The following is a 24,216-nucleotide window of genomic DNA, read 5'->3' as shown; positions in this document are numbered from 1 at the left end:
TCACCATGGGCATTCTGCTAAAAATGCAGACAAAGTTCTCTTATAGAAAAATGATATTCTTAAGACTTTTATGTCCCCTTCAAATTTGCTAAGTGATTCATTTCTTCTATAGAACCTTTGCACATTTTGTACTTTAAGAGTGTTAATGCACTATCAAATATCATTTAGTTTACAGAGTCTTGGATGCCTAGGACATATTTTTCTCTTGGTTGAAATAGGAAATACCTTTTAGTCTTAAGATTGCAAAAATATGTTTGCTCTAGTTTTTGTTACTGGCGAAGATCACATTTTTTTTTCAGAACTTAGAACTTGGCAGAATAAATAAAAGTTATGATTATGTTCTTATCCTCCATAGTCAGGCAAGAACTTTTTACATAATAGGAATTTACCCTAATGATAACTAATAAAACTATAAATGTTTTATACGCTAATATTCACTTTTCTGAATTTTGAAATCCAGTCCATAACTCGAAACACGTTCAGAAAATTGTACCAAAAAGAAATTTTATGTTAAAAAGATTTAGTCAGGCAATAAAAATACCAGAAAAAAATAGTATAAAAGATATATTTTAAGAGAAACACACATGGAAGCACCTAAACACCTGCATACAAATGAATTTTAAAATGGAAATGAGATGGAACAAAATGATGGTTAAGAAAAATAAGAAAATGCAAATGTATTATATAAAGAGAAACACAGTTAAAAACAATTTCCACAGGAAACTCTTAAAGCATTCTGCAGCGCACATTATTTTGCAATATGGATACATATATATGTATATGGAATCAAAGGTGTTATTCAGCAGGTTCTGACCAGTTCTGGAGAACCGTAGCGGAAATTTTGAGTAGTTCAGAGAACCGGTAGATACCATCTCTGACTGGCCCTGCCCCATCTATTCTCTGCCTCCCAAGTCCCAGCTGATCAGTAAGAAATGGAGATTTTACAGTATCGTTCCCTTGCCACGCCCACCATGCCACATCACGCCCACCAAGCCATGCCCACAGAACTGGCAGTAAAAAATTTTGAATCCCACCACTGCCTTGAATGTTTAGTTGTTTTCAATATTGCAAGCATTGGGGACTTTCTATATTCAACATGATCCATGTTGGAGGGGTGGGCTAAATGAGCAATGTGTGAAAGCACAATCAGTCATTTTTATACTTGTGTTTAATGTTGGGATGAAAGTCTAAAAGGGCAGGGTTGCATGGTGACATTTCTACACACCTTTCCCCTTTCCTTTTGCCATGGTTAGCAACAGATGCCTACGTATCTACCAGTGACGTGCGGTGAGGTTTATGGCTGGTGAGGCACTGATGTCACACACACACACACACACACACACACACACACACACACACACACAGAGGCAGATGTCACACAAGGGCCCTTCAAAGTCTAAACTTTTTTTTTTACTGGTGGGGAATTAAAACTCTCCTTTTCCTCAATGGGAAATCATATTCAGACAAAGAAAATTATTAAAAATATCCTTTCCTTTCTGAAGCCTGGCTCTTTCTCTGCACCTATATTGGGAGGGGGGGAATAAGGGAAATGCAAGCGGCGAGGCCAGCCTGCCCCCTTCTTGTCTCCCACCCACCCCTTCCCAACGGGACAAGAAGGCGGAGGGCTAGTCTTGCAAAGGGGGATCAGCGCACTCGCCGCCTCCCCCTCCCCCGGGAGGAGCTCTGCAGCAGGACAGATGGACGGAGGGAGAGATCGCCCCTTCCTCCTCCATGCCCCCAAACCCGTCTTCCCTGGCCTGCAACCCTGCGCTGGAAAAGTGAGCAAAACGTGCAACTCAATGCTATGCCGTGCAATGCAAGCGATGCAATGCAATGCAACCCCTCCCAAGCTCCTTTGGGTTCGGGGGTGATCCGAATGGGGGGAGCGGGGGATCCCCGGGGCGGAGGCCTCCAGGTGCAATGGTCTTCTGCAGCTCCAGAGTGAACCTTCGCCTTCCCTGCCCAGGATTGCAAGGCTGGAGGCCTCAGCAACAGCTACCCCCACCCCCCAACCCTCAGCCCGTACCGTCAGCAGTGGGACCCATGTGGTTCCTCTCTTCCCTGGCACCATCCGGTGGGCGTGCGAGCGCTGGGTGCGAGCCCTGAATGGCCGGCCCGGAAGCCATGCCGGCACTTTAGAGTGCCGGCTGGCTCGACCACCATTCAGCGAAACATGTTTCGCTGAATGGTGGCCGAGCGCTGCCGGCACTTTAAAGTGCCGGCATGCTTTCTGGGCCAGCCGGCCATTCAGCTGAATGGCCGGCCGGTCCGGAGGGCATGCCCGCAGGGCTCGACCGCCATTCAGCAAAACATGTCCTGGTTTGTGGCCGGGCAGCATGCTTGCACTTTAAAATGAAAAATGAAAAATAAAAATAGATGTGCCAGCACCAGCAGAGGCGGGTAAAATACACACACACACACACACAAACACATAATAAAAATAAATTACAATTACTTACATTACAAATAAATTGAATTCCTCCCTCTGCTCCCTCCCTCTGACCCACATACCTTCCAGCGGCGTCAAAAATGCAAGATTTGGTCTAGCCAGGGCCAGGCAGGCTAAGATAGTTGCTGCTAGAGTCACCACGTGGATGACTCTGCTTAAATGTTTTAAAATAGCCTCTAAACAAAGTGCCCTCTGCAGGAGGAGGCAGGAGAATCACGTGCCTCATTTGCATAAGGAATTTTTCGCTCTTTCACCCTTGGTTAACTCTTAAAAGGCGAAAAATTCCTTATGCAAAGGAGGCCCATAGTTCTCTAGCCTCCTCCTACAGTTAGCACTAAGCAGACTCAGAGTCACTGTGACTTGGAGTCTGGGAGCAACTACCTTGGCCTTTTTAATTATTTTAAAAATTGTTTCCTTTTCCTCAGGAGACTGGTGAGGCCCCGCCACCCCTGCCTCTAGTGACTGCATGTCACTGGTATCTACTCTGGGTTAACTTTCTATATTCCTATGCTCAATAGCGGTCAAGCCAGTTTTTACAACAGGAAGGTGTTTACACAAAATGAAAATGGTACAGATTTTATATGGCAACATGCCAAAGCACTGCATTTCATAAGCAATTTAAAAAAAAACAAATTTGTTGTTTCCTATTCATATTCTCGTAGTGCTAAACATAAGCTTATACTAGAAGTGTGGAGATTCAACCTGGGATATACATTACAGAGTTTCTCCTTCATAAACAACAAAGGGATATTGGACTGGTGCAGATTTATCCACTTTTTGGATGTAAAGCTAAATTTCAGAGAACCTAGTGTGGAAGGAGATATTCCCACAATTCATTAGAGAGAGAGTGACAACAAAATCATTAACCACTGTTTAATTGGTTAGAACCAGTCAATGTGTAGACATAGTACCAATTCAGCACACATACACATACAGAGCAATTGTATATTCTACAACTGAGTGCAACATTCTTCATAATTAAAAACAAATGCCTTGTCTGAAAGCTTTCCTGGCAATTAAATCTTTGCTTCTTTTCAGGAAACCATTCTAACACTGAATTATTTATTAGTGTCCCTGATATTACTTATTACTGCTACAATTGAAGAACAACTAATTCATGATTGCTATATGCAATTTTCTGTTGACAAAGAAAGGCCTTTACATTCCAATTAAATATGTTTGCAAATGTTTATATGATTATGATTATGTGCCATCAGGTTGGTGTTGATTCTTAGCCACTATACAAAGAGAATTTTTCCAGGATGATCTCTCCCAACAGTGCACAAATTGCTACTGTAAATAAGTCCATCCGCCTCACTCCTGCTTATCATCTTTCCCCCCTGCTGTCTTTCTTCAATATTATCCTAATGGACAATCACTTAAATATGAGCCAGCGGTATGCTGCAGCTGCCAAAAAAGCCAATGCAGTCTTAGGCTGCATTAACCGAGGGACAGAATCAAGATCACATGAAGTTCTAGCATGCTTTATAATGCTTTAGTAAGACCACACTTGGAATATTGCATCCAGTTTTGCTCGCCATGATATAAAAAAGGATGTTGAGACTCTAGAAACAGTAAGATAAGAGCAGCAAAGATGATTAGAGATGACTGAAGGCTAAAACATTTGAAGAATAGTTGCTGGAATTGGGTGTCTCTAGTTTAATGAAAAAAAGGACTAAAATGAAAGCAGTGCTTCAATATCTAAGGGGTGCCACAAAGATGAGGGAATCCACCTATTCTCCAAACCACCTGAAGGCAGGACAAGAAGCAATGGATGGAAATAATTAAGGAGAGAAGCAACCTAGAACTAAGGAGATATTTCCTGACAGCTAGAACATTTAATAAGTGGAACAACTTGTCTCCAGAAGTTGTAGGTCTCCAAACTGGTTTTTAAGAAGAGTACGAGTGCACTCACATTTGCGAATCAGTAGAGAAGGTAAGTGAATCCCACCTCTGCCCTGCTGGGAACGGAATGGGACAATTTGCCACAGCTACCTCAACATAGCCAACTTGCAATGGGATAACTCACCACAGGACAATTCAATAATTCAATTTAATTATTTAAACTATTTAAAAATGTTTAAATTTTTGTCATTCACATTTCATTTTGTCCTTCCTTTGGCATCCTTTCTTTAATGGTTCTATGCCACAATTTCTTCCATATTAATGTACTTCTTGTTACGTGGCAAGATGTCCAGCGGTGAGTTGGCCATGGTGAGATGTCTCACAGTGAATTGGCCATGGCAAGTTGGCCACTGTGAGTTGAATGTGGCAAGATGACTGTGTGGCAAGTTGACTATGGCAAGTTGGCCTCAGCAAGTTGTCCTAGGAATACATACCTCAGACCAGGGATAATGTGGATTTACAGACGACTGTTACATATAAAGTGGTTTAACAAAATCAGAAATGAGGAGGTGCTAAGCCACCTGGGAAAGCAAAGGGAAATTATCAAAGCCATTAAAAAGCGAAAGTTAGAATATTTTGGACATGTGATGTGACACCCAGAAAAATAGGGCATCCTTGACTTAATCTTCCAGGGGAAGATTGAAGGCAAACGAGGTCCAGGCAGAAGATAAGAACATCATGGCTTCAAAACCTAAGGAACTGGTTTGCACAAAATTCAACAGCACTTTTTTCATGTGGCTATTGACAAAAATAGGATTGCCAACATGATCACCAACGTCCGATGATAGATATGGCACAAGAAGAAGAAGACCAGGGGTGTCAAACTGGCAGCCCACGGGCCGGATGCGTCATGCACAGGCCACACCCACCCCAGCTCTGTTAAGGGGAAAAACACCACGATGTCATGTGACAGCAACATGCCTTAAACATATCCCAACAGTCTTTGCTTCTCCCTCCCAGAAAAACCACCACCGCCATAATGAGGCAGTACATCAGGTCTTGGGTGTCAGTGGATAGAATAAAAATCATACACATTTTATATTACTGGTTGACATTCCCCTTAAATGACATTAAAAAAAGTTTTGACACTATTCAAAATAAAAACGGAAATGAGTTACTTAACCCACCCATGCACTGCCTGTTTGAGAGTGTTTGAAACAAAATAGCCTTTATTTCAAAAGAGGCCAAAATGCTTTGTTCTTCTTCCTAAAGGAAGTAAATCGTGATAATGGCCTTCAAAATAAGAACAGAAGCCCAAAAATCAAGTTGCAAGAAACACAACGGGGAAGGGTGTGATTGTGAAAAACAATAAGGGCATTACTTGAAAGACTTTATATCTTGGATTTAAATCAGATCCCTTTAAATAATATAGGAAAGAGTCAGAAACAAGGACACACCATTAAGTGTATAACCCAAAGGACACTTAATTGGAAGTCTGTTTCCTATAATAAATGGGACCTTTTTTCAAGAAAATGTCATTAGAATGTAAGTATTAATTCAGGGAAATTCACTCAAAATTATTAGAAATTATTTTGAATGTAAATAAAATAATAATTATTAATCAGTGAAAAATCCTACAGTTAGTACTAGGACAGCTTACATAAAGCTCAGTCCCTATTAGTTAGCTTTATTCAAATAATAACATTCAAGTTTATTCATTTTTTTTTTAATTTGAAGCTAAGTTTTAGGATCTATACATTCAGTCAGTTCTATTCAATAGTCCTCGACTTACAACCACAATTGAGCCCAAAATCTCTGTTGCTAAGTGAGACATTTGTTAAGTGAATTTTGTCCAGTTTGCAGTCTTTCTTGATACATTTGGTAAGTGAATCAGTGCAGCCATTATATTAGTAATATGGTTATTAAGTCAATCCAGGCTTCCCCATTGATTTTGCTTGTTAGAAGGTCACATGACCCAAGGACACTGCAACCATCATAAATTTGAACCAGTAGTCAAGCATTTGAATTTTGATCGTGTGACCATTGGGGTTACACAACAGTCATAAGTATGAAAAATGGTCGTAAGTCACTTTTTTCAGTGCCGTTGTAATTTCAAAAGGTCACTAAATGAAGTAAGTTGATGACTAACTTTAATTGACATGATTGCACAATACAACACTCACTTTGCATTTTAGACATTTTCTTATAAAACAGAAACTGTTTAACTTTGTGAGAGTTAGAAATCAATGAAGTGGATAAATTCTGGTAAAAAAGAGAGAGGAAAGGGAAAAAAGAAAAAACCCTTATTTTCTAAATATACATTTCTGGCTGCAGTCACAGCCTTCCTCTTAATAACCTCTTTATTTCTTCCCAAAAGCTGCAGGGGATGAGTGAATTTGCCTGGACTGACTCAGACAGCCCTCCAAATAAGCCAAGCTATTACTATTCTGAAATCCGGAAATAGCTGAAATAATTTCCAGGGCAATCTGAATTCAACATGAGCTTCCCACTTTCCTGTACAACCATCCTCTAAAACTCATCCATTGCTCCAGAATCAACTTGGATGTTCCAGATAGGAGGACAAATCACAGCCAACCAAAAGAAGGTTGATTTTTGCCTCATTTTTCAAGCTGGGAAATTTTCTGTTTTTATTTGCATTTATTATTGAATTTGTTTGCCGCCTATCTTGTATCCAACGATCCTGATCCACTGTTGTCAGTAATCTGTAGAAAAATTATATTTCATTAAAAAAATATCTTCTATTTCTCTTCTTTCTTCCTGTTTGTCTTCACTTTTCTCTGATTGAAAATATACTTCAAAGGGACATCTGTGTGGTTTAAGGAACATCTTTGACCTCTAAGTCAAAAGAATATCTTTGTAACATTCCAACTGATGCCGCCATGATCCCTAGCACCGTAACAGTCTATTCTAGTGAGGAAAGCAAAAAAGTAGGCTTGAATAAACTGAGAAGAGGCTATAATATAATCGTCACATGGATCTAAATGTTCTAAAATAAATTCTGGGGCTGTGGTGAAAAGAGAGAAATTGGGCAAATAAAAGAGGCGTGTGGCATGTTTAAGGAAGGGATGGATAAAGGAAACGACAATCTAAGCAATTTATGAAATGTCTACATTTCTTCATCTCTTTTTCCTTTTCATGGGAATTGCTTCTGTTCACTCTTTCAGTATTGCATTTCCACGATCCCTCTTGGGCCTGCTTATCATTTATGACTTCAAGTGATTACTTTGAGTGATTGCATGCTGCCCAGCCTTTTAGTGGGTGCATGAAAAACCTACATTCCAAGCAGAGACTTGGAAAAGTCCAAGCTGACACTTCTCAGCTTTCCCTGTCATCGTTATCTTTAACTTCAGTATGACATGGTTGCTTTTCCCTAAGATGCCTGACATCTTTAATCCATCAATCAGTTCCTCTCCGGTGGACAGAATTAGGTCCAGGAAAATGAATGGCCTTGTTTCTTCTGGAATTCCGAAAAATTAAATTGCACCAAGAGAATAGAAATCAGTTGCCCCTTTCTTTCACTCCTGAGTTACTTTTCCTGTAGCGATCAGGGCAGTTAACAACAATAGATTTGGAAGGGACCTTGGAGGTCATCTAGTCCATCCCCTTGCTCACACAGGAGGCCTTTACTAGAGATTCAAACCACTGAACTGCCAATCTTTCTGATTGACAAGCTCAGCGTCTTCTTGATAACCTGCTGAATTGATTTAGAAAGCCTTCATCTTTGTAAAAGCAAAGTTAGGAGAAAATATAAGCAAATCCGTTTTCATTTACATTTTAACCTACCAAGCCAATTTGATATAAGTAGAATAACATGCCTCTTTCCAATGGCTTTCTGAGTCTCTGAAATTTTCCTTTTGTAATGTCAGCTGATTTCACTGTGCTCAAAAAAACCTTATCCTGAAAAGCTAGTTGAGTTTTTTTTTTTTTTAAAGTAAAGCTTTGTTGGGACTGTAATGATGGTACAATTTACAAAACTATTGGGTCGTGGATAAGCCACCATAGTTGTTCACTCATAGAAAACACTGGAATTCTGGAATGATATTTTGTTGTTTGGGGGGGGAGGATATGGGTTTGCTAAGAATTTATTTAATTTGGGCTAAAGTGGACACTGGCTTGAGCAGAGAGGCGGGGAGAGGATAAAAAGGAGGGGGAAAAAGAAAAAAAAACAATAACATGTGATTGGAAAATAACCTTTTCTTCTATAGAGATAAAAGGTAAAGGTAAAAGTTCCCCCGCACATATGTGCTAGTCGTTCCCGACTCTAGGGGGCAGTGCTCATCTCCATTTCAAAGTTGAAGAGCCAGCGCTGTCTGAAGATGTCTCTGTGGTCATGTGGCCAGCATGACTAAGCACCAAAGGTGCACGGAGCACTGTTACCTTCCCACCAAATGTGGTTCCTATTTTTCTACTTGCATTTTACATGCTTTCGAACTGCTTGGCTGGCAGAAGCTGGGAGAAGTAATGGGCGCTCACAAGCTCAGCCTCTTAGTCACTGAGCTACTGCGTCCCTCTTATGCTCTAGAACATTACCATAATTTTAATTCAGTTCTTGAACATTTTTTTTGCAAAAAAACCCCCAAGCGGAATAATTCTGAATTCTACCCTTATAGGTATTGCAGGCTGTTAAGAAGCTAATTGAAAGCAATAGGAAATGTTACTTATCCTAAGAAACAATCATGGTATTAGTAGACCTCTAGCTTTGGAAAGATCAAATATGAGGGTTCTTTGGCGCTCTGAGCTGGGTTGATGTCTTGCAGACTTTTCATTAAACTACATAACATCAGCAGTGCTAATGCACTAATCACTAGCATTGATCATGTTACCTAGTTTGGGTAATGAAATGTCTGTAAGAAAGCAATCCAGCTCAGAGACATCCCCTCATTTCAACCCTGACTTACAAATATTATCTTTTATAGAAGAAGGACTAGGGGAGACATGATAGCAATGTTCTAATATCTCAGGGGTTGCCACAAAGAAAAGGGAGCTAAACTATTCTCCAAAGCAGAACAAGAAGCAATGGGTGGAAACTAATCAAGGAGAGAAGCAACTTAGAACTCAGGAGAAATTTCCTGACAGTTAGAACAATTAATCAGTGGAACAGAATTTGCCTCCAGAAGTTGTGAATGCCCCAACACTGGAAGATGTTGGATAGCCATTTGTCTGAAATGGTATAGGATTTCCTGCCTCGGTTGGGGGTTGGACTAGAAGACCTTTGTTTCTGATTTTGAGCTTTTCAGGTGTGAAGAAAATGTTTTGGGCACACTGGCCCACGGACCCAGGGTTGGACTAGGACAGCATTTGTACCTTCTCTATAAGCATGACCACTTCTGTAATTATCCCATATAGCTACAGATAATGAAATCAAGCATATTTTCAAAATAGTCTGTTTCACACTAATAATTCCCCAACAGATTCTATCATTAGTAAGCAAATTCTCAAAGTAAAGGGAAGTTGGTGGCGCCACTTATCTGGAAAGTTCACATTTGAGTTTGTATTGAAAGTTAAGTGCAGTTTGGTTCAATGTTTATTTGTTCCCTTTCCAGTAGAAAATGCTACTTCCATAGGCCATATAAAACTCGAACTGATCGAGGCATGATTTCAACATCTTCCTTCCTTCTTTCCTTCCTTCCAACATACAACCTACTGAAGAGTTTCTGAAATTCCTTAACATGCAATATTTTGTATTTCTTCATTTGGCATAATTATCTCAACATAGATTCTTCTCAGAACTGAACTTGATTTTTAAAATATAGGACTGTCCATCCACAATACACAAAACATATTCTGCATTCAGCAATGAATGAATGGAAGTCAAAGCTGCACTTTTGAACTTCCCCATATATAGTTCAAATAATGGAGCAGAATGGTAGCAATCTCTTTGAATTCAGTAATAATCATCTTGATCATTCCAGTATTAATATGGCTTTTTTTTTTTTTTACTGATGGCAACACACAATACAAGAATGACAGAAACCTTAACAAGTAAGGCCTAGTTTCCTGTTGCTGTGCTGTAAACTCATTCTCTCATATCTTGTTTGTTCAATGCAACCACTTTCATCCCCGTTTGCTCATTGGAATCTTACGCCTGCTATCCATTTAGATGAATAGGCCACAAGCCATTTCTCCATAATTTGTGAGAAGCTGTTGCTTCCTTTGTGGTATCTTGTCCTTTTCCAAAACTCTACAGCAAATCATGAATACATGACCTTGAGGCTGCCAAGAAGGCATTGTTCACTTCCAGTAAGCAAGCAAGGGAGTTATAGGGACACCAACCAGACTAATAAAACTTTGCCGGGAGCTGGAAATAATATATTTTGTACATTTTGTAAATTTTGCACAGCCTACAAAATTCTCAGCCAGGACACTTACCACAGTTGTCCAATATGTAAGGGTTGTAGTTTTCTCTCTCTCTCTTTTTTAACCCAAAACTTATATTGATCATTCCTTTATATAATAAAGGCAATATTTAAAAAGCCCATCATATAATAAATTCTTAAGTTAGTCCAAGAATTTAAAAAAACTCCAACAACCCTGTACTGTATCCACCGTAAGCATCCACATTAGTGGATTAAACAATAGTAATAGCAATAGCACTTAGATTTATATACCACTTTGCAGTGCTTTTTACAGCCCTCTCTAAGCCGTTTACAGAGTCAGCCTATTGCCCCCAACAATCTCATTTTACTAACCTCGGAAGGATGGAAGGCGGAGTCAACCTTGAGCCTGGAGAGATTTAAACTGCCAAATTGCAGGGAACTGGCAGGCAGCAGAAGTAGCCTATAGCAGTGTTTTTCAACCACTGTGCCGCGGCACACTAGTGTGCCGTGACATAGTGTAAGGTGTGCCGTGGGAGAATTACTTTATATATAGTCAATATAGGCACAGAGTTAATTTTTTTTAACATTTTCTAATGGTGGTGTGCCTCGTGATTTTTTTCATGAAAAAAGTGTGCCTTTGCACAAAAAAGGTTGAAAAACACTGGCCTATAGTACTGCACTTTAACCACTGCACCACCATGGCTCATAATGCCATCAGATTTTTAGAACTGTTGATGTATTTGGGGAATATAAATCTACTTATTGGAGGTTAAGTATCCTTAAGATTAATAGAACTTCTAAGTCAACATAAAATTCAACCTAAAGCATTATTTATTATTTTCATGAGCTGTGATTTAAAACCAAAGAGAGCAAATAGTTTTTATACTTCTTTGCAGCTAAAAAAAAAACCAAGACAGAAGCACAACTCTTCAAGATTTAGTTCAAATGATCTAGCATGCAATAACAGGGAAATATAAACCTGGACGTTTTAATATACCACCCAAATGGATTGTTGTAACATGTTCTACATTGCCCTTGAAGAATTCCAGGAAGCTTCAGCTGGTGCAAAATTGGTGGAGTAGAGTGTTGGGTGTTATTGGAATTGCACATATTAGTCCTCTGCTTCACAAGCTGGATTGATTGCCAGAGTGTTTTCAGGTTCAAGATTCTGGTTTTGACTTTTAAAGCCCTACATGGCACAGGGCCAGATTATTTGAGGAAAAACCTCTATTACAGGGGTGTCAAACTCAATCCGGCCCACAGGGTGTTTAAATCCGGTCTGCAGGGCTGGCCCAGAAATATCAAAAGACTCGCCCGTGGTACTTCTGGTAGCTAAAACGGGCTGCGTACAGGCCCCACACACCTCTTTTTCGCCCTTCATGACCTCCTGCAGCGCTTTGCCAGTGAAAATGGGCTGAAAAAGGGCCAAAAACAGGCTGAAAATGGTCTGAAAACAGCTGGCAGAGTGCTGGAGGCCATGGAGGGTGAAAACAAGGCTCAGGGGGCCCACTTGCACACCCCCAGGGCCCCATTTTGGCTGGCAGGGTGCTGCAGGAGGCATCTGTCCTCCCCCCCACCCCCACCCCCGCTGGCCCATGGAGGAGAACTACAATGATGATCTGGCCCTCAAAGTTTGACACCCATGCTCTATTTGATTACATCTATTTATGCTATCACATTCAGCAGGAGAGGCAAGTTACAGGTCCCTTATTCTAAAGAATTCCATCTGATGGGATTGAGGAGGTGACCTCCTCATCTGGTGGAACATTATCCCTCAACCCAATTGATTTTTCAGAAAATCTTAAAACCTGGTTTTGCTCATAGGCTTGAGAATCCTATGGGAGCAAGGAGCCTGTGAAATATCTACAATGAATGTAAGTTCTTGAAGGTACTTTCCTGTGGTTTTAGTTATATCTAGGCATAATGGTTTAGTGGTTTTTAGAATTTTATTTTAAATTGTTTTAATTATTTGCCACCCAAAGCCACACATATGATTTGGGTGGCTATTCAAATGTGACAAATAAATAAATAAATAAATAAATAAATAAATAAATAAATAAATAAATAAATAAATAAATAAATAAATAAATAAAATGAATATTGTATTCATATTTAACAGATGTCATAGGATTGCAGTGTTAATTTTTAATTTTATGGATCACCACTTTTCACAGCCATAGGAATATGAATGCACAGTGAAATAAATAGCCTCGAGCCACTGGAAATCTGAAGGTGCTTTTCACACCTAAATGTTTTTAATGGGCAAAAGACAAGGACTTTGTTATAATAAGATGGAATTATAAGTATATTCCAGTTCAAATTGAACTTTCCAGGTCAAAGTTTACACTGAACAGCCAGGTTCTCTGCATGGAGATTCATCTTCAGGAAGAGACGTCACAGGTTCAACGTTGTGGAATGGGGGAGCTAAGTTATCTCTAGTTTCCCTATTTTCATAAGCACCACTTAGGGGCTAAGGAAGCACCATTGATGTGGTGTTGCTTCATTGGTCAAATACATTTTCAGCACAGGAGTTAAAATATATCTGAACAGTATATTATATACAGATAGTTCTTAGTTTACGACTGGTCACTTTGTGACCATTCAAAGTTACAATGGACCTCCCCAAAAGTATTTACAACTCAGTTCCAATAGATGTGCCCTTTTGGGGCTTCACAACTGGTCAGCATGCATGACTATTTGCAGCATTCTGTGGTCATGTGACATTTATGCCAAAAACAGATATTTAATGTACTTCCAGTTCTCAGCAGAAACAGCCCAGAGTGAACAATGGGTTTGCTTAACAACCACAACATTTGCTTAACAATTGTCATAAAGAAGTTTGTAAAATAGGTTAGTCACATGGGTGACTGACTATTATGACTTACAAACATAATGGGTAGATTCCATTACAGCCATAATCAAAGATTATCTGTATTTCAAACTATAATTTCAATATTCTAAACCAGGGATGGCGAACCTTTTCGGCACTGAGTGTCCAAACCAGAACGCCCGTGGGTGCGCGCATTACGGAGCTCCAGAAACTCAAAGACCAGCTGTCTGGTGCACATGCATGTACTGGCCACCTGGTGTTCTGGTTTCCTGCATGCACATGCACGCCAACCTGCTGGTCTTCGGGGCTGCAGCATAGGCGAAGATCAGCTGGCCGGCGCGCATGTGCACACTGGAAACCAGAAGAGCAGCTGGCAATGGTACGTGTGCCCATAGAGAGGGCTCTGCATGCCACCTCTGGCAAGTGTGCCTTAGGTTCTCATCACAGTTCTAAACTTTTGTTGCTTTGGACATCCAGGCTTTGGGATTGTTCACTAAAAAAACCAAATAAACTGCCTTATACCAAATTAAATCGTTGATCTATCTGTAGGTTGACATTGTTTGACCAAATGCTCTTGAGTCACACTAATCAGATTAGCTAATAGTGACAGGAGAGCTGAATATGTCATTCCTAGGTTAACTTTATCTCTCCAGAATTTCAAGCAGAGACCATTCTCAGCTAGAGATATCAGGCAAGCATAAATTATTTGTTCAGCTACAAAAGAGCTATATGGCTCTTCCACTAGATGGCAGTCAAGATCCCTTCATGACTCCATCTTCTTCCCTTCTCTTAGTGCTTTTTCTCTTTTATTTTCATATTTAGCCGCTACATTTCAATGCTACCCAATCTGCCCTACTTTTTGCACACATTGGGTAGCTGGTTAAAAAGTGCTAATTTTCACATCAAGGATTTGTTAATTTCTTACTTACAAAATCTCTCAGTTAGTTCCACTTCGCTAGTACAACCTTAAAAATCCACGCATGTGACTTTTTGTGCTGGTTCCTCTTTTAGAACTAAAGCTCTTCTTCTCCAGTGTTTTCACTGAGACTTCATGACTCTGAGGCTTATCCAGGAGAATGCATCACAACATTTAGAGCTATGTGTTTAACACATTTTTAAACATTAAATGTTTAAACCATTTCTTTTCTCTATAATGTCATTGACATTTTTTTCCATTGGTGTATCTTTGATCTTGCTGCATCATGTATATATGATAAATTCATATTTATGCGTGCATTATACTATTTCTTTTCCACTTCCTTATTACTAATTTCCAAGCTGTTAAATATGGAAAATGAAAGTTTCAAATCTGTTCTCAAAATCACCGAAACTAGTAGTCATCAGCACATCTGTGATACTGAATCCTGTAAATTAGTTAAACATTCCGTTAAGAAGCACATCCTTCGGTTAACCTGAATCTGCAAATCAACTCAGTGGTCCAATTTAATATTACTCAATTTAATATTATATTACTCATTACACGAACCCTTCTGGTAAGCCCACCCACTTCCTCAATGTAACTGAAAGTGGTTTCAGTTCCTGCAATCATCCACATAGTTAATCTGGATGTATGCAGGATAAAATCTTTCTTACATCAAACTGAAGTTTATTTTCCAGACAGTTTAAGATTTGTATTTTGGAACTCCTTTCTTGAATCAGATTCATCATGTTACCACAGAATAGTGTTTGTGGAGGCTGGCTTTTGAATTGTCAGTGGGAGATGACAATTGCTATGGATGAAGGGCAATATATACCTCCTTCCTCAAAATTCTTTATGCCATTTTGATTTTTAATCAGAACTGGTCCAATCCTGTAAATGTCACTATGGTCTTCCTGTTATCAAGGAATAGCAGTAAGAAAACAATGTTTTTGCATTTGAATTCAATGATTATGTTAACTCTGGACAATTAAGTGTTAACTGTTCAATTCCCAGCATAACCTCTAAATCCTTTAACAAACCCAAAGAAGATAATGCCATATTTGGATAAGGTCATTATAACTGATATCTCCACCCCCCTCATACACATACATTCAGTATATAAATGACAAAAAAACCCTTTGCATTTTAGTTTTCCTTCTATCAGTTAAAATAAAAAAAATGTATTCTGAGGTCAGATAATATATTTTGGGAGTATTTGCTCTCAAGATCAGTTTTTCTATTATTAACTTTTGTTTAACTTGTGTTGAAATAGGAAACTCTGGTTGACAGAATTGGCTCTGTATTTTTTTTAAAATTTCATTCAACAACTTTGTGGTTTTTTAAAATAAGAGCAGTTAAGAGCAAAGGAGACATACATCTAAGCCAAAATTTATAGTCCTAAGTTTCAATTGTGAGCTGTACTTGTATGTTTGAAAGATTCATGTTCTCAGCATTTAGAAAATTATTTGATTTAGTAATGGAGAATACATGCATATTTTTAACATGACAATAAGGTGATCCAACACAGCAGCTGGATTAACATAGCAGACCAAAAATTATCATATATTTGTAATCTTCTGCAAGATGCTTTGAATTTTTAATAAAAAACCCCAGTGTCTTTTTAGATTTCTTCATGTCTATACAGACCAATTCCTTTTCTAAAACTAAGCACAAAACATGTATTTGTACCTTAAACCCTCAAATATTATCAATAAACATATCTAGAACTGATTTTGAAGAAAATTTGGTGATTGCATAGCAAGAACAGGCTTTGACCTTCAGACCTCATATCCCATCAGAAACTATAAGCTCCTACACAAATAGGACAGAAACATGTGCAAATATTGTGCATATTACATTTTTCAGATTTTTTTGAGAAAAGAACTCCTGGGATTCCTGACAACCACTTCCACTGCAAAGTATGAAGTTAAGGAGTGTGAGGATAGATGATAGATAGATAGATAGATAGATAGATAGATAGATAGATAGATAGATGGATGGATGGATGGATGGATGGATGGATGGATGGATGGACGGACGGACGGACAGACAGACAGACAGACAGACAAGCAGGCAGATCTCAATTACCACTGCATTGAATGTATGAACTAATCTGTAAACACACAAAAACAAAAATAAGCATCCCTGCAGTTATGTAATACTCATACTTTTTATCATGCATTTCAGTTCAAAAGGACAGCTGCTGCTTTGGAGTGAGAAGTGCTCAGGGATAAGCTATCATTAAGAGTTTTTGAGAGGAAGGAAAAGCAGTACTAAAACACACATAAAATGCCGCAAAGTGAAATCAGCAATCTGGCATGAATATCTTGGAAGGGAACCTCCACTTTCAAAGTGACTGGTAAGCAGTTATTTTGAGAATAGATTGATAGGATATACACATATCTAAGGTACATGAGCACTAAATGGATACTAGAGGTCAATCAAAATCCAAAGCTTCTGTTCAGTGATTGTAGTTCCTCTTATCTCACTGAGGACAGTGAACAGCATACAGAATTGTGCACAGATGGAAAGATAGGAGTACTCTGAGCTAGTCTTCCTCCAAAGCAAGATAAAACCTGATGCCAGAAGTCATCTCCCCCTACCTGCTATGGGAAAAGCAACTATCAGCTTTTGAATTAGTAGTAATCAGCAGCATTTACCATATATCCATGAACCTCCTGATAACTAGACTGAATGCCTCACAATAAAGGTTGCAAAATTAACCTTTGGTGCAGTTCTTTAGCTGCCATAGGAACGAGGGATTGGAACACAAACCAGAACTCACCAGGGCATTATCTAGGCCAAACACCTAACAATAATAGATGATTTTCCTGAGCAGACCAGAATTTAGTGTCTGTGACACTTCTATTCCCTACAATTTCTGGCCTCTGAGCCCCTTACAAAATTGTAAAACATGGCATTAAGAAATTGAATTACACAAAACACTGCCTACCAATAGCTTAGCATGCACATATGCAATAATTTAAACAAGATGTCTTCCCGTACTTTTTAGACAGGTTTTAATGGTCTTTGGAAAGCCCAATACAGTGGAGGTAGACTGGATGCTGAAGCACATGCTATTCCATAAAAGTGAGACCATTACCAATAAAGGCTCATCCCTGAACTCTTGTAGATGACATTTCCTCAAAGAAAGTACCATTAGCAAGCCTTTTCTTCTTGATTTCACTGGGTGAGCAGATTCAATCTGGGGAACATTTCATAATATTCAAGCATATAGGCTCTTAACTGACTAACAGCCACTTGAATTGTATTTGGAACCTGACTGGCAACCACAGCTGGCAACTGCCAACCACAAAGTGTTAGGCAAATTTCAATCTGCCCACAAGTACTTGTGTAGCTGCATGCTGTACCAGTTGAAACTTCCAGATGTTCTTCACAGAAAGCCCTGACTATAGAACACATTTTAATAAAGCAGCCATAAGGTGCATAAAGCTTCTCAAATCAAAATGGCCAATATCCGTACACAAAGGATCTCTGTTATTCTTTGGAAGTTTCAGAATGAGATGTGAGTCCTGAGAACCCCCAAATTTTAAGCCAACTCTATTTAGGGAAATATGACCCCCATCTAGAGACAAAGAACGTATAGTCTGCAAATCAAATCTGTCTCTCTATGATTCATCTTAAATCTGTGTTTTCCTATTTGCAGTCTCCAGATACCAATGACTATGTGGGCGGAGTACTGGAGACTTCCCATGGCACAATGCAATATGAAGACAGGTAAGCCATGTTCCAGGCCTAATGACACCCACTAGGTTTTCTTCCTAAGGTGCAACTAGAACTCATGGTCTTCCTGTTTCTAGACTGGAAGTTTCTAGGAAGGAAGGAAGGAAGGAAGGAAGGAAGGAAGGAAGGAAGGAAGGAAGGAGAAAGAAAAGAAAAAAGAGAAAGAAAGTTTATACACATTATGTGGCATGATGTGTGATGTGTTTCAAACCTTCATTCTTTTTTTCAGAAATACATCCTAAATTTTTCCCACAGAGTAATTTAGCATTTTGCCATAAGTGGGATGATCTCTTAACTGCTCTGCATACCTAGAAGAGTTCTTTCTATTTATTTTGAAGTTTCATTCTACTTTGTTTATATTTTGAAGTTCCAAGGAAAAAATTCTTTTGCCTGTGGAAAATTCCTGTTAATGTCTACTTCTTTGGAAGGAATCAGTCCCATTAAGCAAAATGAACCATTCTATTAATAGGTAGGGACAGAATTTCCTCCTGTGGAAAAGCAAATGCTTACTTTATTTTGCTTTGGTCAGTCTCATATTTCTCTCCTGAAGGAATCCATAAAAGAATCTGAAGTAACTAAAGACAGTTTAGCATGCTGATTAAAAACTAAGGTTCAAATACACAGGTAGTGTAAATTTTCACTAGCTATCTTTCTTGTGGAATGATTTACAGTCCTTCTGTGCAAAGCTTAAAACATGCTTTCCTTGTAACAGTTATGTAGCAGGAGCTCCATATTTCACATTTACAAATAATAAAATAATGACCTTCCTTTCTCCCCCCTCCTCCTGGAGGGTACTTTGTACATAATAAAAAAGTGAGCCATCCAAGGTGGAGTGTCTCACCAAAGACCTTAACTGTAGACAATTGCCTTGGGACATGCCAAGGTATGTTGGATTCAACTGGAGTTCTGATTGCTTATGCCATTCTCTTAAGGAAGGATGACCTTTTGGCATTTAAATGATGTCCCAGATGTCTCACAATCCCTTGAAATGAGCTTTTAGGAGAATTAATGAGTTAATGAGTGTTTTTACTTTATGAACATCACAGCCATTCATGCACTTGAAGAAGTGTAAGGTTTCCTCCTAACACTTTTTCTTTTTTAAAAAAAGGAAGAAAATGCCTTGGTCCCAAACAGGGCAAGAATAGAAAATGTAGTTTGACATGTAATAAAGCAGTTGTTAAATAAATCATCTTATAATAATCTCCTTTTTTCAGAAATGGTTGCTGACTTTTTTATTCTCTCCATATAGATTATTTCCAAAAGCTTACAAAGCTTATTGGTAACATGTCAAAGAGTAATACATAACTATCATAAATTAATACCTATATATGCTTTATTTGTTATGTGGTAATTTCTGATCAAGTACAAGAGACCAAAGACTGAATAATATGTAACATAACATACAAAGGAAAATAATTGTTATATAAAATATCCATATATCTGCAATTAAAGACAATAGAGACTGTCAGATCACATATCATCTGCAATGCCAACACATGTACATGCAAAAACACACTTCATATAAAATATGTTAATGTGTGAAAACATTAAAAAATCAGATGATCTCACTTTCTAATTTACTGCTTGCATGATTTGCCATTCAGAAATATATCACAAGACCAATATTTGATAACTACAGTGAGGATGATGATTAAATGTGTTCACATTGGCATTAAGTTGCAATATGGCTTATTTCATTTTGGTGCCAATGCCTTGTTCAAATCCAACAATAGACATTTGTTAACGTTTGGCTATGACTTTGTATGCCCCATAAAGCAAAGTATGCTTAACCTAATAAATCATGATTAAATGTGGGTCAGCATTACCCTTCCAGTTGACAGAGTCAAAGGTATGGAAAGAAAAGATGTTAAATTACCAGATTATGCCCTATTCCACTGATATGAAGAGATGCACTATTTAAACAATGTAGCAATATGTTATTTATACATCATCCTTCTCCAAAGAAATGCATTACCCATAAAGAGCTCCTCTCCAAGGGAGATGGGCAGTTAAGATGTCAGCCCTTGGGTAGCCGGATGGTCTGGGGCTCCCATTCAGGTGGAGAAGGTGAGCCGCCAGCTGGGATGTGCATGCAAGCCCACCCTTGACCACATCCACCAAATGCCTGCATAGCACCCAGCTGAGCCGTGCAGAAGGCAGACACACAGTGGGCCTGCTGTCGAGCTGCGGAGAGGGCAGGCATATCTACTAGAAGCCTGCTGCATTTACGGAGCCCTCAAACAGACAGCTAGCGGCAGGCTTTATAAACAGCTGATGTGCAGCAGGACTGATGGGTGGCAGAGCGCACACAGGTGCAGGGAGCCTGGAGTGCCAGAAAAGAACATGGTGTGCAAGATGAGACCCTCTGATGCTGCAAAGATGCGGGATATTTTTTTTTTTCTGTAGATACATACCTTGTATGTGTTGTGATAGAACAAAACACATTTTTTGCTTCATGGTCATGTCTACATCTTAACCAGAAGTTACTTCAGTTACTATTACATGGCATCAACCTTCTCTACAAAAGATAGAAAAAGCATAGGAGATGCAATGCTCAGACTACCTGCACAGATTCTATGCCAGAACCAGGTATAAGAGCAGTGGTGGCACAGTGTTAGAATGCAGTATTGCAGGCTAATTCTGCTGACTGCAAGCAGTTTGATGCTGACTGGCTCAAGTAGACTCAGCCTTCCATCCTTCTAAGGTTGATAAAATGAGGACCCAGATTATTGGGGGCACTATACTGACCCTATAAACTACATAGAGAGTGCCGTGAAACACCATAAAGTGGTATATAAATCTATGTTCTATTTCTATAATGTCCCCCTGGAAGAAAGCTAGGAAAATCTGCAGTTAAAAAAATAAAAACTGTTTATGGTTAAGTAACTGGCTATACAACTCCCATGCCTCAACCTTGTGATCACCATCGAAAGATGTTCTGGCAAAAGGTTACTTCTCAAACATATCTGGTTTAATCTTTACAATGTGATTCAGTCTCCTTCCAATTTCAAACTTTCTGTCAAAAGTTAAGTTTTTAATTCTGTATGCAACTGTATTTTATTCAGCTAAAATTAACTGTCATGGTTCATGTAATCTCCTCTCATTTATTTATTTTTTCTATTAAATTCTCCTGCTAAGATATTCCCATTTAGCTTCTTCTTTTTCTTATAAAAGACAGCAATTACTATGTGAATCACTTAATGTACTGCTCATTAGAAAGAGGAATAACTCTTTTGTGTATTTCAAGCTCATCATAACCTTTGTTTTCACAAAGACTGCCATGGCATCATTATGAGTGGAAGAAGAGAAGGTGCTTCTAGAAATTTCCCACTGGAGTTGTGGATTTTGAGGATGTCAAGCAGGACCCTGGCAGGTCCTGTTATGAATCAGGTCATCAAGGCAAGGCAGATCTCTAGAGTGTCCTTTATTGATCTAGGGTTATTGATCAAGATCCAGGATCCCAAGTCCAGTCCACCCAGTTAAGTGAGTCCACAAGGCAAGCTGTAGTCCACAAGGCAAATACAAAAGGCAGTCCTCAAGGCTAGGCAACTGCCTGTCGGCAGCCTATTCTTCCCTGTGTCTGTGAAGGCAGACAACACTGCATTCGGTTGACCAACTCCCCTAATGCCCGAGAGGGCTGGGACAACATCACCCTCAGGCCCTGGCTTCCCCAAACATTCTAAAAGAGACGTGCCATCCCCATTGGATGGTCCAGGTTCCAACTTCTCCTCTGAACGGAGTCCTTTGGGATTGGGCGGCCTATAAATTCATTAAATCAAATCAATCAAATTAAACCAAACCAGGCTCTGATGGGGCCCTGGAAGGTCCCATATAATTGACTGCGGCTTAGTCTTTTCTAGTAACTGGAAAAAGTTTAATTTTGTTAGTCCCAAGTGACCCTGGGCAAGGTTTTTGAGCTGTAACCTTGGACACCTGTGTAAATTCATATCCTTCTTGGTTTGCTATAGCTCCTTAAGAAATGATACATGGTTAGGACCTGGGGGTAGTGAATTCATTAGTATTGCTGATGGTTCGGGAGATGGTAGATTCTCTCTTCATTAAGAACTCATTGCTGGATCCAAGCATACTGGACAATTTTCATCCTATTGCCAACATCTCCTTTTTTTAGGGAAGTTTATTGAAAAGGACATCTTGTTGAAACTTCAGAAAGCCTCACAGGATGCAGATTATCCAGATCCATTTCAGTCAGGTTTTAGGGGCAGCTATGAGATGAAACAGCATTGATAGTACTTCTAATAACTTCTGGTGCAGGTAGAATTGGATAACTGCCCCATCCTCATTTTCCTTAATTATTCAGTGGTTTTTGCTATCAATATTCTGGACAGATGTTGGGATTTAGAAGTAGGGGCACAATCTTGCACTACTTCTCCTCCTCCTTTAGGGATTGGCTCCAGCTACTGTCGATAGAGGGAAAGATCCAATTCAGCACTCTTTTTTGGGGTCCTCAAAGCATGATGCTCTCCCCATTACAGTTTAACATGAATATTAAGCCACCGGGGTCATTTAATGCCACAATGTACCATCAATATGCTGATTACAGTTATATACATCTGCTGCAGGCTTACCAAGCAGTGCTGTTAAGGTCCCTTCTTTGTTTCTGGAGTTCTGGATGGGGAAGAACAGTCTTCAGCTCAACTCTAGCAAGCCTGAATGGCCTTGAAGTATTAAAGACTCTCTGAATACACTGATATCTTTACTTCTGGATGGATTAAGTATTAAGTATTAAGTATTTAATAAATTTATAGGCCGCCCAATCCCGAAGGACTCCGGGCGGCTTACAGAAATACATTTTAAAAAAAGAATAAAGAATTAAAAAATAGAGAAAAAACAGATTAAAAGATTACTTCATGCACTCAAAGGTGGGGCTAGACCTCATTCATGAGGTCAACAGCCCCAGGCCTGTTGGAATAGCCAGGTTTTGGTAGCCTTTTGGAAGGCCGTCAGAGTGGGAAGGATCCGGATCTCTGCGGGTAGATTGTTCCATAGGGTCGGAGCAGCTACAGAGAAGGCCGTTCCCTGGGGAGCCGCCAGACGACATTGTCTGGTCGACAGCACCCGGAGAAGGCCCACCCTGTGTGATCTTATCAGCCGTTGGGAGGTATGCAGCAGAAGACGGTCTCGCCGATATCCGGGTCCTAGGCCATGTAGGGCTTTAAAGGTAATAACCAGCACCTTGAAATGCGTTTGGAGACCGATAGGAAGCCAGTGCAGCTTGCAGAGGATAGGTGTAACATGGGTGTATCTTGGTACACCCAATATCGCTCGCATGGCTGCATTCTGGACCAATTGTAGTCTCTGAACACTTTTCAGGGGCAGCCCCATGTAGAGCGCGTTACAGTAGTCAAGTCTTGAGGTGACGAGGGCGTGAGTGACCATTTGAGGTGCCTCCCAATCCAGGTAGGGCCGCAACTGGTGCACCAGGCGAACCTGGACAAAGGCCCCCTGGTCACAGCTGACAAGTGATGTTCTAATGTCAGCTGCGGGTCCAGAACAACACCCAAGTTGTGGACCCTCTCTGAGGGGTGTAAAGTTTCACACCCCCCCCCCAGGCTTAGAGATGGAATATCTGGACTGTCCTTGGGGGGGCAACATCCATAGCCACTCGGTCTTGTCAGAATTGAGTGCAAGTTTGTTCACTCCCATCCAGACCCTGACAGCTTCCAGGCACTGGGACATCACTTCCACCATTGGCACAGGGCGGAGAGATACAACTGAGTATCATCCGCGTATTGATGGTATTTAATCCCGTGCCGGCGAATTATCTCACCCAGTGGCTTCATGTAGATATTAAATAGGAGAGGGGGACAAGACCGAGCCCTGCGGCACCCTATATTTAAGGGGCCTAGGGGTCGACCTCTGTCCTCCAACCAACACCGACTGTGATATGCCGGAGAGGTAAGAGGAGAACCACCGTAAAACGGTGCCTCCCACTCCCACCTCTTCCAGCCGTCGCAGAAGGATACCATGGTTGATGGTATCGAAGGCCGCTGAGAGGTCAAGGAGCACCAGGATAGAGGAATGTCCTCTATCCCTGGCCCGCCAGAGATCATCAGTCAGCGCGACCAAGGCG

The 24,216-nt window shown here is 39.9% G+C and overlaps 1 protein-coding gene across 2 annotated transcripts in view; it reads right to left on the bottom strand.

Annotated features, from left to right (window-relative positions):
• Positions 1 to 24,216, bottom strand: part of ATP10A (ATPase phospholipid transporting 10A (putative)) — a 145,620-nt gene that overhangs the window by 87,702 nt on the left and 33,702 nt on the right. The gene's annotated exons all lie outside the window — the stretch shown is intronic.

This window comes from Thamnophis elegans, chromosome 11 (genome assembly GCF_009769535.1).
Source record: "Thamnophis elegans isolate rThaEle1 chromosome 11, rThaEle1.pri, whole genome shotgun sequence".
Classification (NCBI taxonomy): domain Eukaryota; kingdom Metazoa; phylum Chordata; class Lepidosauria; order Squamata; family Colubridae; genus Thamnophis; species Thamnophis elegans.
Note: the sequence above shows the minus strand (reverse complement) of the source record. Positions and strands in the feature narration are given on the sequence as shown.